The sequence below is a fragment of the Mustela nigripes genome, chromosome 1 (genome assembly GCF_022355385.1).
Source record: "Mustela nigripes isolate SB6536 chromosome 1, MUSNIG.SB6536, whole genome shotgun sequence".
In the NCBI taxonomy this organism is placed as follows: Eukaryota; Metazoa; Chordata; class Mammalia; order Carnivora; family Mustelidae; genus Mustela; species Mustela nigripes.
In genome coordinates, this window is record NC_081557.1 from 256391374 (window position 1) to 256409884 (window position 18511).

General features: G+C 33.7%; 1 pseudogene; it reads right to left on the reverse strand.

The window, feature by feature from the left end:
* Positions 1–910: 910 nt before the first annotated feature.
* Positions 911–1406, reverse strand: LOC132001413 (D-aminoacyl-tRNA deacylase 2-like; annotated as a pseudogene).
* Between the last annotated feature and the right edge of the window lie 17105 nt (positions 1407–18511).

The window sequence follows — 18511 nt, forward strand, 5'->3', positions numbered from 1 at the left end:
ACATATGTTTGGAATAGTACATGTCATATAGGAGGAACTCAACAAAATTTAATCATTAGCCAAAGAAATAAATGGTTCGCCTTTATATTTCTATCTGAAATAAGAGCTTATAAAGGGAGACTTCCTGGAAAAGTCTCAGGTGGGACTAGTTGAGTTATGAATTCAGTAAAAGATAACTCTTAAAACACATCAAAAAATAAAATTATTCAGTTTCATTACATTTGGTTCCATATTGGTTTCAAGTTACTTCACACTGTGGATAATGTTACTTTCAAGCCATGGACAAAAATGATTTTCTGTTTGGTTCCATCCCAAACTAATGTTAGCATTTTAATAATTGAATTTGAAATTGAATTCTTTTGTTTACTGAAGCAGTGGTGGTTATATCACACGACTATAAATTACTTAGGCAGTAGTAAAGATGCTTCTATATAGTATTATACAAGACCCACAGTATTGTCTGTGCACTTTGTGAGAACAAAGGCCATTTATATTTTTTTCAGGTTGTTTGAGATTTTAACCTAATTTTAAAGCAAATGATTATTTTTATTACATACTACATACATTTAAAGGTATAAGAAATATATTTTCCTTGATTACACAAAATTCACTACAAAATATTTAAATATGGCTCTCTAAGAGCATTTCCACAATGACTGTCAAGTGAATAGAAAGCATTTTTCAAATTTTCAAGTGGAAGTGTAGAGGAAAGCAGAATGAAAGGTGACTGAGATCCAGCGTTTGGTGACTTGGCAAGGTCATCTAATTAGCAGGTTGTAGAGTTATGGACAGGACCCAGATTTTCTTGTCTGAAAATGCTGCAGATTAATGTATTCAAGGAAAGGAAGAAAATCTAATTATAGTCTAGATAATTTTATACCAGAAAACAATTGTAGAAACTTTTAAGTCTTTAAAACTCAGTTAGGTGTGTGTATGGTCCACTGGTATACAGCTTTGACACCTGTCTATTTCTGTAAGTACCGTGTTCTACCACAACTCCAGGTTTGGGGCTCTTGCTGTTAGCAGCAAATTTCTTCTCACTTAGAATCACAAATCGAAAATAAAGTTCTAACCCTTCTCTCTTTTCCAGAGTTAGAGTGATACTGCATGTTTCTTCTTTTACTCTCCCCTCCTGAGGGTGGCTTAAAGGATGATAAGAACATTGCCAGGTAGACCTGATATAGGCTTGCCTTTTTCTGTTTCCCTTAATTTCATATTTAGCAGTGTATCAACAATTTGGGGAAGAAGTTCTTTATTAGTTCCCTTGGAAAACACACACACACACATCATTAAACCTCTCTGAACTCCCACCCACTGGGTCTTGGTGACCCCTCAGCTGGGTTTACTTGCAACTAGGTGTGCAGGTAGTGCTGCAGAACCACCAGGGGCTTGAGGTATCCCCCCATTCTCATCCAGGCTTCTAACCTGCTGTAATCCAACAGGTTCAGGTCCTGTGCTCAAGGCCATTTAAGCTTTTACCTATGATAATTTACATGTAATCAATGGAAGAATTATATTTTGAACACAATTTCTTATAGTTAATGACAATATGCTTTCCCAAAATTCATTTGAACTCCTAACTCCCAATGTTACAGCTTTGGAGGTGGGGCCCTTGGAAGGTAAGTAGGCTTAGATGAGGTTAGGGGGTACAGTTGTCAGGGCGGGATTAGTGCCCATGTAAGAAGAGACTAGAGTCTGCTTTCTTTCTTCTCTTTTCTCTCTACCTCCCCCAACCATTTGAGGACACAGCAAGAAAGCAGCCATCTGCAAGCCAGGAAGGGAGTCTTCACCCTACTCTAGGGATGCTGGCATTTTCACCTCAGATTCCCATCCAGAACTGTGAGAAATAAGTGTGTGTTATTTAAGACACCTAACCCCCCATGGCACTTTGTTATAGTAGCCTGTGCTAGGACATTGGTATAGGAGATTTTATATATATAATCTCATATATATATATATGTACATATATATATATATATAATTTATGACTTCTAAATATAAATTTTCAAAGGCCTGAATTTTTTTTGCAAATAAAAAGAATTCAAATACCTTCTATTAGACATTCCTATTCAATATTAGGGAGTTAGGGAACCGTTTCTGAGTCCTCAACTGAGTCCTCATCTAGTAACTTCCTAAACTAATAAAGGTCATTCATCAATTATTGCTTTCTAATTTAAGTGTAAATAATAACATTTTAAAAGAGTGGTCAACAAATAAATTGTCTTAGATATTTCAATATGCATATTTCACTATACAATAAAACTTGTCACTATTACATATGAAAAGAACGTGGACACATGGCTATATAATTCAAAGGCCACTATCACAAAAACTTGAACACTGAAGCAGTCTGTCTTTTCTACTCTGCAAAGTTTCAGGTCACCATATACAGTTTGAGCTTGAGCACTGACCCTCTACACAAAAAGATGAGGTATTAGGCAGAGTATAAATTTTCCACCTCATCCTCCCTCAAATTAGTCACTAAATAATACAAAAAATACAGTTAATTTATTTTTGATTGATGAATATAGAATCTAGTGTAGAGATCTCAAAGTCCCTACATAAATCCAATCACAACACAGCCCTGTAAAAAACACTCGGTTGACTCCATTTCCACGAGTTATTAAATCTAAACCTGCAAGGCAGGCAATGTAAAGGTATTTTTAAAAAGTAGATGTCACACAATTAATTGCTACATTGACTGAATTCCTATGATACAGAATTTCTATTAAAAACATTATATAGCATACTTTCTATTCATCTGCACAAAACACTCAGGGAAATAACCAATAACTTAATGATGACTGGCATGTATTTTTTTTTAATTGGGGAAACTAACATCTTTTTTTCTTTTTTCTTTAACTATTTACATGTATTCTTATATAACAAGAACAACAAAACAAACCCACATACTTATAGGAAAATAAAATAATATGGATGAACATGTTACCAGTCTTGAAAAGGGAAGAAACACTTGGCCAAATAGAACATAAAGAAGATCCTCAAACTCTTCACACACACACACAAAATTGAACTACCATATTAACCTATGTTGAACAGATATCTGCTCACTATGTTGAACAGATATCTGTAATACTGTGTTGAAAAAGGTATCTGTAACACTATGTTGAAAAGATATATGCACCCCAATGTTCATAGCAGCGTTATTTATTTATTTATTTATTAAATATTTATTTTCTTTTTTTTTTTTAAGATTTTATTTATTTGACAGACAGAAATCACAAGTAGGCAGAGAGGCAGGCAGAAAGAGGGGAGGGAAGCAGTCTTCCTGCTGAGCAGAGAGCCTGATGTGGGGCTTGATCCCAGGACCCTGAGATCATGACCTGAGTCAAAGGCAGAGACTTCACCCACTGAGCCACCCAGGCACACAGCAGCATTATTTATAATAGAGAAAAAAACGGAATCAACCTAAACATCTATCAGTGAATAAGGAGATAAATAAGTTATGGTGTGTATACACGCGCGCGCGCACAGGAATATTATGTAGCCATAAAAAAGAAAGAAATCCTGTCATTTACAACAAGATGGATGAACCTTGATGGCATTATGCTAAGTGCAATAAGTCAGACAAAGACAAATACTCATCAGCAAAACAAAAAGGCAATCAAATGAATAGGAGATGATATTTGGAAACCATATATCTGATAAGGCATTAGTGTCCAAATTACATAAAGAATTTACACTACTTAATATAAAATATTTTAAAAATGGGCAGAGAACTTGAATAGACATTTTTCCAAAAAGACACACAGATGGCCAGCAGGTATATGAAAAAATGCCCAGCATCGCTAATTACCAGAGAAATGTAAATCGAAACCTTAATGAGATTTTAGTTCACACTTATCAGATTGACTATTAACAAAAAGGCAAAAACAACCAGTGTTAGCAAGGATATAAAGAAAAGGGAATCCTTGAGCACTGTTGTAAAGAATGTAAATTTGTACTGCCATTGTGGAAAACAGTATGGATTCTCCTCAAAATTAAAAACAGAGTTATCATATGGTCAAGCATTCCACTTTTGGATATTTATCCAAAGAAATAAAAAACATCAGTTCAAAAAGACATAAGTGCATTGTAGCCTTATTTATAATAGCCAAGATATAAAAGTAACCTAAGGGTCCAATGATAAATGAATAAAAAATATGTATGTATATATGTGTGGATACACACACACACACACACAAATGCACCTTATTTATTGGACATATCTCATTCTTCAGTGCTCACTTTACTACACTTTGTGGATACTGCCTTTTCCACAGACTGAAGGTTTATGACAACCCTGAATCAAGCAAATCTATCATCAGTACCATTTTACCAATAGTATTTGCTCACTCCATGTCTGTGTTTTACATTTCAGTAATTCTTGTAATATTTCAAACCTTTTCATTATTATATTTTTATGGTGATCTATTATCAATGATTATGACTTGCTGAAACCTCAAATGATAGAAATTTTAATAATAAAGTATTTTAATTGTTATGTACATTGTTTTTAAAGACAATGATATTGCACATTTAATAATCTAAAGTATAAAAATAGCTTTTATATGGACTGGAAACCAGAAAAATAAAATTTGACTCACATTTTTGTGATGTTCTTTTTATTGCAGTGGTTGGAATTGACTTTGCAGTGTTTCCAAGATACGTCTGTGCAATGGAATATTACTCAGCCATAAAGGAGAAAGAAATCTTGCCATTTGTAACAACGTGTAGAGACTTAAAGGGCATTATCCTAAGTGAAATAAATCAGAGAACAGCAAATACGTATATGTGGAATCTAAACAATGGGACAAATAAACAAAATAAAACAAATTTAGCTACAAGGAACACATTGTGGATTACCACACCAGGGAGAGGCTGTGAGTAGACAAAATATATGAAGAGTATTAAGAGGTACAAATTTCTAGGAAAAAAAAAAAGAGAGAGAGAGAGAAAGAGACAAATACTGTATATTTTCACGTGTTGGAAATTTAAAAATAGATAAATCAATCAAGAGACAAAAGGAATTCATAGAAATGTATCAGATTTGTGATTACCAGAAATGGGAGTGGGAGTTGGGGGAAATGAAGAAAGGTGGCCAAAGATACAAATTTTCCATTACAAGTATGAGGGATGTAATGTACAATAAAAGTTGAGAGTAAATCTTATGAGTTCTCATCACAAGGCAAGGAAAAATCAAATTTTTTGTACCTATTCAAGATGATCAATGTCAACTAAAATTACTGTAATAATCATTTCGTGGTATGTATAAGTGAAATCATAATGCTGTAAACTTTATTTATACAGTGTGTATGTCAATTACATCTCAATAAAACTGAGGATAAGACCTTTAAAGAATATTATTGATGGATTTGAGTACTGAAAACAAAGTTTTAGAGTTCTAAAACATCATAGAAAAGCGGTAAGATGATAAATAAGAAGCACAGATCAAACTAGGAAATTTTTTTTTATAAAACATATTAGTGAAGTGTTACTATCCATGATATATATGAAGTTCATATAAATTAGTAAGAAACATTGAATTCTACATAAAATAGAAAGATACACAAGGAAACAATGTGGAGAGCAAATAAAATTGGCCAATAAACTTAGAAATATATAATGGTTACAAATGAAGTAATATACATTTTTAAGTATTTTGCCTATCACGTTTGCTAAGAGTTGTAAATACGTACTGAAAATATATCATAGTTTTCAAACAAATTATATTTAAGCATAAACTGGTACTATTTTTATAAGATATGTTTAGGCATAATTATAATTTTGTTTGCCATATAGTTTGACCCAGAATTTACATTTTCAGGAATCTATCTTAAGCCCATCAAACATGTGGAATAATTAGTATATTCATATGTTTATTTCAGCATTAATCATAGTAATTACAAGTTAATGTTAAAAATCACAGGAGAACTGAGCCTAGGTGGCTCAGTTGGTTAAGCATCCAACTCTTGATTTCAGCTTAGATCATATCTCAGGGTTGTGAGATCAAGCCATCCATTAGGCTCCCCAGTGGGCATAGAGCCTGCTTAAAATTCCCTCTCCTTCTACCTCTACTCCTGCTTAAAAAAACAAAAATCAGATATTATAGGTACTTGTCTTTCATGGTTACTGAGCCCAATATCCATTCTCCTTTTCTTCTTCTTTTTTTAAATAATAGAACATTGATAATTTTAGCTGGACACATGACAACCCAGTGAGGGATATTAGCAAGATTCCTACAATTCAAAATTGCTGTATGCTTAACTTTTGTCCAAAAAGATAGAAACAGATGAAGAATGTGACTTTCTAATAATTTCTGTAAAGAAAATATCCCCTATCCAATCACGTATTCTGACATTCAGTCTGAATTATATGTGGCATGATGACAGCAACATCCTAGGGAATGGTAGCACAACAATGGAGAAGATAACTCTCTCCCTCCAAGTCACCTGGTGCTTCAGAAGTTTTAGAAAAAAAAGAATGTGATATTATGTTTCTAAGCCATTGCTATCTAATCTTAGCATATAGCTCACATCTTAATTAATAGTTTTCTGTATTTTCCAAGTCATCTATAGTGAATACCTACACAGATAACACAAGTTAAAATTTTAAAGTAGAAAGAAGCCAAATATAAAATGGACAGAATTCATTAAACTAATGTTTTACTGCTGAAAGCTAGTGCTCTTAACTTTTAGGTATTTGGGTGCCTAAAAGTTTCTTAAAGCTTATTGCTGTAAAAATTATTTTATGTATGTAAGTAATATATATAGTATACTGACCTTATTTTTTTATTATTAACATATAATGTATTATGTGTCCCAGGGGTACAGGTCTGTGAATCATCAGGATTACACATTTTACATCACTCACCATAGCACATATCCTCCCCAATGTCCATAACCTAGTCACCCTATCCCCACCCCCACCCCCCACAACAGCCTTCAGCTTGTTTTGTGAGATTAAGAGTCTCCTATGGCTTGTCTCCCTCCCAATCCCATCTTGTTTCATTTTTTTCCTCCCTACTTCCCAAGAACCCCCCACCCTGCCTCTCAGATTCCTCACATCAGAGAGATCATATGATAATTCTCTGATTGACTTATTTTGCTTAGCATAATACCCTCTAGTTCCACACATATCATTGCAAATGTCAAGATTTCAGAGGTTTTTTTGATGGTTGCTACATATATATATATAGAGAGAGAGAGAGAGAGAGAGTCACATCTTATCAAGATCAAAAGCTTTTGCACAGCAAAAGAAACAATCAACAAAACCAAAAAACAACTGACAGAATAGGAGAAGGTATTTGCAAATGACATATCATTTTAGTATCCAAAATCTATAAAGAACTTATCAAACTCAACACCCAAAGAATAAATAATCCAATCAAGAAATGGGCAGAAGTCATGAACAGACATTTCTGCAAAGAAGACATCCAGATTGCCAACACACACATGAAAAAGTGTTCAGTATCATTCGCCATCAGGAAAATACAAATCAAAACCACAATGAGATACCACCTCACACCAGTCAGAATGGCTAAAATTAACAAGTCAGGAAACGACAGATGTTGGCGAGGATGTGGAGAACAGGGAGTCCTCCTACACTGTTGGTGGGAATACAAGCTGGTGCAGCCACTCTGGAAAACAGTATGGAGGTTCCTCAAAAGTTGAAAATAGAGCTACCCTATGACCCAGCAATCCTACTACTGGGTATTTACCCTAAACATACAAATGTAGTGATCCAAAGGGACACGTGCAGCAATCTCCACAATAGCCAAACTGTGGAAAGACTCTAGATGTCCATCAACAGATGAATGGATAAAGAAGATGTGGCATAGTACACTGATTTTAAATGAATGCTTTATCTAGTCACATATATGTGAATAGAACAGAACTGGGGGAAAAGTAACATATGGTAGCCTTGTTGAATTAGCAGAAGATCCTCTATACTTAATAAAACAACAGAATAATGTTAGGGCTATATTTTTTTAAAGATTTTATGTATTTATTTGACAGAGAGAGACAGAGAGAGAGGGAACACAAGCAGGGGCAGTGGGAGAAGGATTAGTGGGAGAGGGATAAGACTTCCTATGGAGCAGGGAGCCAGATGCGGGGCTCCATCCCTAGACCTGGCGATCGTGACCTGTGCTGAAGGCAGGCGTTTAACGACTGAGCCACCCAGGCCCCCTAGAACTGTATTTCTGAGAGAAGCCCTGAATTTTAGCATCTTTTCAAATAGACATAGTTACAGTGTATAGTTAAAATCATAAATTTGGATTAACTCTTCAGTCACAATCAAATGATCATAATACTAAAACCTAAATCATCAAGTTTGATGAAGATCAAAAAATAATTTACCACTGTAACTAGTACACATGGATCTCCATTAAGACTAGTTTTTATTATGATAATGCCGATTTAGAGATGGATATTAAGATTAAGTGACAGAAAAGAAGATGTATACCTGGGTATCTCTCAATGGAATTTGAGGTTAGAAAGTTAATGTGGACTAATTGAAAAGGACTAGATGGTAGTTAATAAATTTTCACTTATTCAGCTAGTCAGTAATTCAAAGTTGGAGAAGTGCCTCAGAATAAAGATGTAATGAAATGCATATTTTAGGATATTGAACCGTGTCAAATTATACTTCACATGTGTGTTTAAAATTTATTGTGCTATGACATTTTTACTGGCACATATAACTTACATCCTATAATGATGCTATGAGGCAAAGTGCTTTCATAGGTAAAATATATTTATAGACAACATGTGAACTCAAGAGAGAATGATTATTATATTTCCAGTATCATTCAGTATCAAAAGACTTATTAATAACATCACTAATAGACTTAAATGTAACAGCTGCCTGGGTGTCATTGCACACTTTTGTAGAATATCATCTAAAGTAAGACCACCCAGGAGATTATGCTTAAGCTCTATACTACCCCATACATTTGTCTATAATGTGTTTTATAGGTGGGGGAATAGTCAGAGGACAGATGGGATAAGGTAGAATGTCTGAGTCAATTCATTAGGGATATGTTTAAGCTGTGTTTTATTTTTTTAAGATGTTATTTATTTTAGAGATAGATATAAAAAGAGAGAGAGGTAAGGGGCAGAAAGCCTAGAGAGTAAAACAGCAGGGCTTTTTCCCATGTGGGGCTCAATCCCACACCCAAAGATCACAACCTGAGCCAAAATCAGAAGTCAGACACTCAACTGACTGTCACCTAGGTGCCCCTAAACTGTATGGTAATTATACATCATCCCAAGACCTAAGTGTTTAAAAAACTATGTATATAGCAGTTTATGTTATTGAAAACCCTAAATTTGTATACATATATCCATTATCTTTTTTCTAAGCCTGGCTTTGATGCATTCAGATAATAATTACTCCATTGTCATTTTCCCCTAATTTTCATTACCAATCTTCTTCTTCTTCTTTTTTTTTTCTTTTTTTTAAGATTTATTTCTTTATTTGTCAGAGAACCAGAGCACAGAAACAGGGGGAATGGCAGGCAGTACAGGCAGAGGGAGAAGCAGGCTCTCCACTAAGCAAGGAGCCTGATGCGGGACTCCATCCCAGGACCCTGGGATCATGACCTGAGCCAAAAGCAGATGCTAAACAGACTGGACCACTCAGGCATCCCCATTACCAATCTTCTTGTTAGAATGTAAACTTCTTAACAGAGGGTTCTAGGTCTGTTTCATTCAACAGTTTATCATCAACATATACCAAATTGCCTTGCAATAAGAATGATGTATTATTTCCTATACATGTAAATAAAATGCTTAATAAGTACATATTTTTAACAAGAGAATCAGAAAAGTTAGTAAAAGGAAGAAATTTGAACATCATCAAATCTGACTATTTCAGTTTTTAGATAAGAAAACTGAGACCAAGAGAGAGTAGATAGAAAGCTTAAGATCACAGAACAAGGCTATGGGAGAGATATGGTCATGAGAGTATTAGTAATTTTAGGTTTCTTCTTTAAGCATTAATTAACCTAATATCCTTTCTTTTTTCCTTTTAGTAATAGAATATTTCTCATTATTATTTTAAATCACTTTCCCTTTTAATGATAAAGAATAATCTCTTCTATAAAAATGAGCTGTTGGTAAAATGGATGAGGCTAAGGGTAACTTCTCTTGTCACTGTGCCTGATGTTCCTGAAATATGCAGTGGATAATAATTTAAAAATAACTCAATGTGTACTGGTAGAATGTCCACAAACTTTAGTTTTGGCCATTATCAAAAATGGAGCTCAGAAAATGTCATATCTGAAGTCCAAAGTTTTTCATGGTTGTACTAGGACTCAATCTCAGGACTCTGTAGTTCAAGTGTGGAATTTTCTACTAAATAAATTGAAAACTATATGATAAATTAAGCATGATTTCAGAATAATAAATAGATAAGCATAATGCACATTTGATTATCATTTAGTTTCTATTCTTTTTTCCTCCAGATGTTCCACCTGGTGACTGTATTTTACAAGTCCTCTTGTATTCTGATACGGTCATATTACTGTGTCCACAATAATGAGATATGAACAGAAGTGGTATTTACAACTTTTGACTTATCTTTGCACAGCACTGCAATTTTAGAACACAGACCTGGTGGTATTTATCTGGAACCATACAGATCAGGATAACACCTTGAGTTATGGGCAGATTTATAAGGGATCTTGTTTACTAAATGATATCCTACAACTAAGCCAACATAGCCTTAGATAAATAAGCAAATTAAGCAAGCATCTGTCTTATTTTAGTCTTGAATGTCCAGATCTCATTGTTACTCCATACTCAACCATATATAGCCTATATGCTTAATAATATAATAAGCAAGAAATCAAGAGAGACCAAAAGGATATAACTCTAACTCAAGCAATAGATCAGAACACAGACATTGGAAGCCCAGAAAACTCAGTGGGAAATAGAAGATCAAGAATTTGATACAAAATTAACTGAAAACTTTTATGAGAACTAGAGGTTGGGAGGCACATACTGCTTATGGATACAAAGAGCCCATCTTGGGTATGGTTAAAAATAGGAACTATAGGGCACCTGGGTGGCTCAGTGGGTTAAAGCCTCTGCCTTCAACTCAGGTCATGATCCCAGGGTCCTGGGATCGAGTCCCCCATTGGGCTTCCACCCAGTGGGGAGCCTGCTTCCCTTCCTCTCTCTCTCTGCCTGCCTCTCTGCCTACTTGTGATCACTGTCTGTCAAATACATAAATAAAATCTTTAAAAAAAAAAGAAAAAAAGGAACTACAGAACTTGAAAAGGTCTATTCCTTTTCAGGTTAGCTCAGAGAAATTAGAGTGGAAATAAGGTAAAAAAATAGAAATGAGAAAGAAGATCTACTTAGATAGGAAGATAAGTAAGTAGATGAGAAGCAGCAGAGTTAAATGGACAATGTATGGTGAGAAATTGAATATGAAAAATTCTTTATAAATCCACTCATTCAGAGACGTTTTAAAGTGTTGATTAAGTAGTAGGGCCTCAGCTTCTATTATTTTGGCTAAATTAAGTAACATTTATGAATTTCTCAGCTTTATCACCTGAAAAACAGTGGCTTTAAGAATTTGATACATTCATGATAGGAAGTCAATGGCACATGAAAGTCTAATTATTCTTGTTGATATCATTGTTAGAGAAAATGAGGCGACTAATTCTCCATAGGATCTGACATTATCAAAGTAGAATATAATAATTTATCTGCGCTTTTGAAAAATAAGTAGATATGTTTCAGGCAGAGAGCAAGATAGCATTTTTCAAACAGAAGAAAATACATACTTAAAAGCAAGGAATCATGTAAGATCATCATATATAAAGGAAATTAATAGAAATTTACTAAGCTTAGAACATAGATTACAAAATAAAAAATATTTGAAAAAGTAGATAGGGACAAATTCTGAAATATTTCATTGCTAAGTTAAAGATATTAGACATAATCCTGGATGTCAAAAAGCATACTTTTTTAAAACCAAAGAATGATCTGAAAGATACATTTTATACAAAGAAATGCAAAATTCATTAAAGCAGATGGAAGAGTAAAACAGGCCACTATAGAGATATTGAACAGAAGACTGTTGAAAGAGATTAGGAGAGAGAAAATTAATGTCTAAACTAAGTCCGGGGAAGCAGGCATACATAAAGAAAAGAATGACTGAGTTGAAGAGGTAATCCTAAAATAAAATCAATATCGCCTGATAAGCAACTGGATGTAGGATACTATGTTTGTAACTTGATAAATTAATCTAATAAAAAAATTTCAAAAACTGGAGAAGAAATAGGTTTTTAGAAGAGAAAGGAGTTGAAATTTTATAAAAACCTAATTGTTGCTAAAAGTATAGGGGTATGGAAATGCCTCAGATATATATCCTTAAGATAAAATGATTCATTTATAAGAAACAAACTTATCTTGTTTTTTTTGTTTTGTTTTGTTTGTTTGTTTTTGGTTTTGTTTTTTTGTTTTTTGCTGTATTGGTTATCTCCTATATCTTCATTCTTCTTCATAAGGAGTTTGTATACGGAACAGCTGCTCACTCCCAAGTAACTATTAGAATTTCAGATGTAAGACCTCATTGGATGGAAAAAGTGGCTTGGGCAGTACGCTAGCTACAAGCTACAGAACAAAGAACACATTAAACAGGCTTGAGTCTCTCATAAAGCTGAGTCTTTAGTGGCGGAAGAGATAAATTATGATGGTTAATTTTATGGGTTAATTTTGACCAAGCAAGGGATTGCCCAAATTAAATGCTATTCCTGGGCATGTCATTGAGTGTGTTTCTGAATAAGATTAGGATTTGAATGAGTAGACTCAGTTAAATATAGCCTCCTCAGTGTAGGTGAGCAACACCCAATCTGTGAGTGCCCCAATAGAACAAAAAGGTGTATGAAGGAAGAATTCACCCCTTTTTGCTTCCTTCCTGCCTGCTTGAGCTAAGATATCAGTCTTCTGCCCTTGAACTGAGATTTATATCATCTGCTCCCCTGTTTTTTAGACCTTTAGGATAGGACTGGGATTGATTACACTACTGGCTTTCTGGGGTTTCTATCTTGCAGATAGCAGATCATGGGATTTCTCAGCTTCCGTAAATGCATGAACTAAATTATTAAGATCTCTTTATGTGAATCTGCTATGGCTTTATTTCTCTGGAGAAGTCAGAGTAATACACAAACTAAGAGAAATTTGCCAATCAAGGTATAATTATGATCAATGGCAAGAACAGCAAGGTAAAATCTAGCTCATGGTGTTGCACTCACATGGTAAATGGAACCATGCAGCTATTTTGTTCAGTCATGCTCCCTGGTGAAAGGATTTCTATCCCTAATAGAAATGAAGTGAGCACATTCCAGTAGAAACTAGTAACTACGAAGAAGAAAAGAAACATAAAGCCACTCATCCAATTTACAGAGGCCTGATGGAAAATCAGAGAGAAGAGAAAAAAAGTAAAGAAAAGAAAAGACTGTCTTATATGGAGACCATTTCATCCAAAGACTTTTTATCTTCAGTGAAAGGGGCCTAATCCTAACAATTTCAGTACCAACTCAGGCTTATATCAATTTATTCTGCTATAAAATCCCAAGATAAACATGATATAAGAAAATTGAAACTAGGAAATAAAATAAAAACTTGTAAATTAATAAAAATAGTTACCTATGGGGGGAGGAAAAGATCAGGGTTAAAAAGGCAATAATGGAAGGGTGTGTTCTCAAAATATACCATTACAATAGCTTTGGTTTAGAAAATATATAAATGTTTTACATAGTTACAAAGGAAATTTACATTTACAGAAACCTCCATCAAAAATATTGAAAATAAATATAAACAAAGAAACCCAAGTGTAAATCAGTTGATGACATAGCCACAAAGAGGAATAAATTACTTTAAATGGCTTTGAATAAATTAGAAGTTCAAAGAAATAATAAGTACCATTTAGCAGTCTAAGTATTGGAATGTAATTGATATTACTGTTTTAAACTTATTATGTAGAATAATACAAATATGTATCACATTAATATTAGAATCAAAATTTTCAGTAAAAAGAAACAAGATCAAGATCAAGATCAAATAACTTTGAATTTTTGTAATGGTAAAACTGATTTAGAAGTATTATGGACCCATAATTTTTCTTCAGAAAAATAAGTGTAGAATTCTATCTACAAGTTCTGTATCTTCAAAAATATCCATTTCTTTCTTGAAGGACAAGAAAAAGTAAGAAATAATCTAGAGAAATAAAAAGCATTCATTGAAATCTAGAGTATTCAATATTCAATTTTTGAAAATGTTTAAGCAAATTTCAAGTCTATTAAAAGAATTGCTATAAGAATATTTTTTCTGCCATATAAGCCAGTAAAATACTGCTGAAATCTTTGATTAAACAAACACTCTAAAATAAATTAGATTTTTACAAATGTAAAGTGTTTGATAACTATCTTCAAGGTAAGTTTTGTTAAATTAAAAAAAAAATCCATTTATAACTGCTCCAAAAATAATAAAATACCTGGCAATAAACCTAACCAAATTGCTGAGAGACCTGCATTCTGAAAACTGTATCACCTGAAGAAACTGAAGAGACACAAATGGGAAAGCATTCCATGCTCATGGATTGAGAAAAAAACAAATATTGTTAAAAACGTCTATACTACCCAAAGGAATCTACACACTTAATGTAATTTCTATCAAAATGTCAACAGTTTTCACAGAGATATAGCAAATAACTCTAAAATGTGTATGAAACCACAAAAAACCCCAATAGCCAAAGCAAACTAGAAAGGAAGAACAAAGCTGGAGGCATCACAATTCCAGACTTCCAATTATATTATGAAGCTATAGTAATTAAAACACTATGGTACTGACACAAAAACAGACACATAGATCAATAGAACAGAAGAGAAAACTCAGAAATAAACCCACAACTGTATCGTCAATTAATCTTCAATAAAGCAGGGAAAATTATTCAATGGGAAAAAGAGAGTCTCTTCAACAAATGATGTTAGGCAAACTGGACAGCAACATGTAAAAGAATAAAACTAGACAACATTCTTAAGCCAAACACAAAAATAAATTCAAAATGGATTAAAGACCTATATGTAGAACTTGAAACCATAAAAAATCCCAGAAAAGAACACAGACAGTGACTTCTTTGACATTGGCCAAAGCAGTATTTTTTTTAGGTATGTCTCCTGAGGCAAGGGAACAAAAGCAAAAATAAGTTATTGGGACTACATCAAAATAAAAACCTTCTGCAAAGTGAAGGAAACAACCAAAAGAATTAAAGACCAACCTATGGAATGAGAGAAGATAATTGCAAATTACATATCCAATAAATAGTATAAATACAGAATTTTTAAAACTCAACACCCAAAAACCAATAATCTGATATAAAAAAAAGGCATGAGACACAGAGATATATTTCTCCAAAAAAGACATCCAGATGGCCAACAGACACATGAAAAGATGTTCATCATCACTCTTCATCAGAGAAATGCAAATCGAAACTACAATAAGCTATCACCTCACACCTGTCAGAATGGCTAAACTCTGACTAAAATCAACAACACAAGAAACAAGTTGTTGATGAGGATATGGAGAATGCTCTTGCACTGTTGGTGGGAATGCAAATTGGTGCAGGTTTTTCAAAAAGTTAAAAATAGAATTACCCTACGATTTAGCATTGCACTACTGGGTATTCACCCCAAGAATACAAAAACAGTAATTCTAAGGAATACATCTACCCCTATGTTTATAGGTGCATTATTTACAATAGTTAAGATACGGAAGTATCCCAAGTGCCCATCAACTGAAGAATGGATAAAAAAGAAGTGGTAAATACATACAATGGAATAGTATATGGCCTTAAAAAAACTTGCTATTTACAATGACATAGTTGGAGCTAGAGAGTATAATGCTAAAAAAAAGTCAGTCAGAGAAAGAAAAATATCATGTGATTTCACTCATATACAGAATTTAAGAATCAAAACAAATGAGCAAAGGGAAAAAAGGAGAGAGAAACAAATCAAGAAATAAGAATTTTAACTTCCAGAGAACACACTGATGATTACTAGAGGGAGGGGGTTAAATAGGTGATGGGGATTAAGGAGTACACTTGCCAGGTGATGTACTGAATTGTCAAAACACCATATTGTACACCTGAAACTACATATAATATGGTGTTAACTAACTGGAATTAAAACAAAAAAAAAAAAAGTTCTTTAAAATTCTCAGGTGTTATGCAACATTTTCAGATTTAAATGGGCAAAAGAAAATTTGTAACAAGAAACAAAATGAAGATAATTGCTTAATATTTCTTCTCAATTTCTTTTTAGAGTTCCAGTCTAGCTGGTTGCTTTGTTGTTCTTATTTTTTTAAGAAAGAAATTATGTTATTTTTTTCTGGAAAATAAGATGGCCTTTCCAAAAACCTATCTATTTATATAGTGTCATTTTTAATGTTATTATTATATACAGAATACCATAGGCATACTGTTAGATTTATCTATCTTAATTTAGAAAAAAAAAAATCCTGTGGTCTTTATTTTTGAAACATTATCTTTATGATTTAAAAAATATAAGATTACAAGCACAAAAAAACTGAATGCTTAAAGAAATGATGTATTTCTACTAATGTGCTGCTTATATAATAACTGAACACCTCAGAAATACAGTGATATTTAAACTCAGTGGGAAGATTGTGAATACCAGAGTTTCACTTAATTCAAACATTCTTGACAGGTTTTTATTTATCTTTAATATACTAGCAAAAACATTTAACAGAACTGAGGGTGATTTTCAGCATGCTCTCACACAATCTTAGTATTTCATGTGAACTTCAGGCATCTGTGAAGCAATCATTTTGCTTTCACATTTTCCCCAATACACTTTGTCTAAAATGACTTGACACAACATAAATTTACTTTATTTCACTTACAAATATAAAAAGAAAAGTCTTTTGTTTTATGAATTAGTATCCCTTTTTCCATATATCTTTCTAAGCTGACAAAAATAATGTATATTAGAGTCTGTGTTAATCTCACATTCCTGCAGACTTTTAGTCAAGTAAACATAAAAATCTGCATGTTGTAATTACTATAAATCTATAAAGGTTAATTTGGACATAATTTTTGATGTATCATCTGCTAGACTTGGAAAGCAGTGGTAATTTTGCTTTGTCTCATTCTTTCTCTCTAAAATCCTTCTAAAAATTTTCTAAGATTTGCCTCCCAGAAATCAGGCAATTTCAAGCTACAAAAATATACTTAATACATATGTTTAAAACTAATCAATTTTATATAACAAAATAGGTTTACTCTTAATATTGTTAAATAAGCTTTGATTTGGTCTGTGTGTGATCTTTTGGGATTTCTAGTTTGTCTCCCTGTATGATTTCCATAAATGTACTATGTTGTAATACTATTTTTTCCCTAAAGATTTTATTTATTTATTTATTTTATTTATTTGAGAGAGAGAGCAAGAGCAGGGGAGAGGCAGAGGGAGATGCATGCAGGCTTCCCACTGAGCTGGAAGCCTGAGATGGGGCTGGATCCCAGGACCCGGAGATCATGACCTAAGGCAGCTGCTTAACTGACTGAGCCACCCAGGCACCCCTTCAGATAAGTTTTTAAAAGAAAGGAAAAAAAGACTCTCATGTATCTTTAAACTATTTTTCTTTTCCTTAAGTTTAGTTCTTTCTGAATTGAGAAATAAAGCAAAACAAAAATGCACCCTCCTCGGTGTTGTTCTCCATTCTGGCTCCACCTCAGTGCCCTCTGTCTCCGGCTCTAACTCTGGTCTTTCCAAGCCTCCAGGCTTGCAGAGTAAGCAAGCCTTGGTTCAAGAGTCCTCACTGGTATGTCCTTTCCCAGTGCCTTATACCCTAAAGAGACCAATCAGACTGCTCTATCAAACGTAGAAGACTTACGCCAGCACCCTTCTCCTTATTGTACTTCTCTCTCAAGGGCTTGCATTAAAAATTCACTTCCATCATCCTCTTGGGAAGAATAGCTAAAGATTGAAAAAAATTATGTTCTCCAACAGAAATCTAGTTCAGTGATTCTCAGCCCTTGTTTCACCTTGTAATCCCCTGAAAAACTTCAAACACCACCACCAGCCCCGCCCCCCGAAGAATCTGATAAAGTTGATCTGGGAATGGACATCCATATTCTCATGGGTAGTCAGTTTGATAATCATGGTCTAAGTTGGCAGCTACCTAGAACAGCTGCTCAAAAAAATGACAATATGAGGATAAAACAAAACAAAACAAAACAAAACTATTGTTCATGACCTCCATCCTTGTCTTATTTGAGAATTATGGGCATGATTTATCTCTTCTTAATAACCCATTAAAAAGGGTTTGCAACTATCATCTACATGATGGTGAAAAATCACACACTTAAAGAGTAACAACTCCCCAGACTACTGCAAGAAGAATGTGACTGACTGAGGGATGCTGCATGTAGTTTTAGGAATACTACCTCGCATGGATGTTTTATCTAATGATAATCT